Source organism: Zingiber officinale, chromosome 5B (genome assembly GCF_018446385.1).
Source record: "Zingiber officinale cultivar Zhangliang chromosome 5B, Zo_v1.1, whole genome shotgun sequence".
NCBI classification, from domain to species: Eukaryota; Viridiplantae; Streptophyta; class Magnoliopsida; order Zingiberales; family Zingiberaceae; genus Zingiber; species Zingiber officinale.
The window spans coordinates 94,216,870-94,219,196 of NC_055995.1; positions in this window are offsets into that span (position 1 = coordinate 94,216,870).

Here is a 2,327-nt window from a genome sequence, read left to right on the forward strand (position 1 = left end):
CCAAGTCCAAAGCCCCCTAAACCAACATCCAGTCAACCATGACTTGTTGGTACATAAAACCTAGCATCCGGTCACCCTTGACCAGCTAGGACTCTCTCACCAAGTGTCTGGTCAATCCCTTTGACCCACTTGGACTTTTCTCCTCTTGCCAAGTATCCGGTCAATCCCTTTGACCTACTTGGACTTTTCTTCCTTGTGCCAAGTATCCGGTCAATCCCTTTGACCTACTTGGACTTTCACCAGATGTCTGGTCAACCTTGACCCATATGGATATCCCCGTGCCTGACTTCACTCACCAGGACTTCCCTTCTGCCTAGCTTCACTCACTAGGACTTCTCTTCTGCCTGGCTTCACTCACCAGGTCTTTCACCTAGCTTCACTACTAGGATTTTCGCCTGGCTTCACTCACCAGGATTTTCCTCTGCCTGGCTTCACTCACCAGGACTTCCCTTCTGCCTAGCTTCACTCACTAGGACTTCTCTTCTGCCTGTCATCACTCACTAGGATTTTCTTCTGCCTTACTTCACTCACCAGGACTTCCTTTGCCTATCCTCCAAGTTAGGACTTTTACCTGGCTTCATTCACCAGGATTTTCCAGTCAAGTATCCGGTCAACCTTGACCTACTTGACTCTCCATCACAATCTCCACACATGAACAATTGCACATGCAATCTCCATGTGTTGTCTACATGTATTGTCAAACATGTATTGTCAACATGTATTGTCAAACCATCAAAACATAAACATTAAGATTCGAGCTTGACCCAATTCAAGCTCAGTCAAACTAGGTCAACCTTGACCTGGGGAATATTGCACCAACAATCTCCCAACAATCTCCCCCTTTTTGATGTTTGATAATACCCTCTTTAAGTCAAGTATCCGGTCAACCTTGACCTACTTGACTCTCCATCACAATCTCCACACATGAACAATTGCGCCTGCAATCTCCATGTGTTGTCTACATGTATTGTCAACATGTATTGTCAAACCATTAAAATATAAACATTAAGACTCGAGCTTGACCCAATTCAAGCTCAGTCAAATTAGGTCAACCTTGACCTGGGGAATATTGCACCAACAATCTCCTAACAATCTCTCCCTTTTTGATGTTTGACAATACCCTCTTTAAGTTAGGCTAATCCCATAGCCTAAACCTCCTTCATGCCACTAGGTAATGAAGGCATAAGTTAAACCCTTCATTCTCCTCCTAAGAGGGCAAACTCCCTCTTAGATAATGAAGTCCTAACTTAAACCCTACATTTCTCCCCCTATTGGCACACATCAAAACAAACTCTCCCCCTGAAGAGTTACTCAACGTTGTTCATAACTTCACTCGTTGTGATCAACCCGATAATGAAAGTCTCATACATTTCATTTTATTTTAACCCTACATTCTTCCCCAATGTAGACAAATGCCCATCCTTGAGCATTTTTAACTTAAACAATGAAAACATCCACTCTCCATTGTAAACAAATACTCAACCTTGAGCATTTTTGCTAAAGAAGGTTAATCACCTTCCAAGGTGTATGAAAAATAATTTTCATGTCCTTAAAGAGTAACTCCCCCTAAAGACATGGTTGTGAACTTCTATCATTGCACCAACAATGACTTGGAATCCCTAAACCTTTAGGAAACCCAAAATAGAAGTTTTGAGGTTCATAAATTCAATAATAAAACCAAACCTCAACCTCTACTTAGTCTTCCTTAACCAATCCATCCTTATTTTCATCATGAAAACTCCCCCTAAATGTATACAAATGTGTTTTGAGGGGTTAGGAATGGTTACCTAGACTAAAAATAGTCCAAAATGCTGAAATCAAACTTTCCCAGCCAAAATCAGCATTCCCAATCGATTGGAGTTGGGTTCCAATCAATTGAATCCTGCTGAATCGATCCATTGATCGATTCAGACTGCTTGGATCGATCGGCTGATTGATCCAGCGAGCTTCTGCTCACGAGAAGTGCCTTCTCAATCGATTGCCCGATCGATTGAGGCACTCCAATCGATCCACTGATCGATTGAAGCTTTGAAAATGCTGAAATACAATTTCAGTCAATTTCAGAAACTCCCCAAAAATTCTACAAAATTTAAAAAATTATAAAAATCGTTGTAGACATTATTTAGGGAATATAGTATCATGGAAAAATAGTTTTATAAGAAAATACTTCATATTTTCCAAAAATGACACAAACTAGAAAACTTGTAGAAACTTTAGTGTTTTCTTCTAGTTTGTGTTCAACTATTCAATGATGATTATTATCACAAGATAGCCTACACCAATGTTTTCCGAAAACATTTTAAAATGATTTTCAAAGCCAATATTCA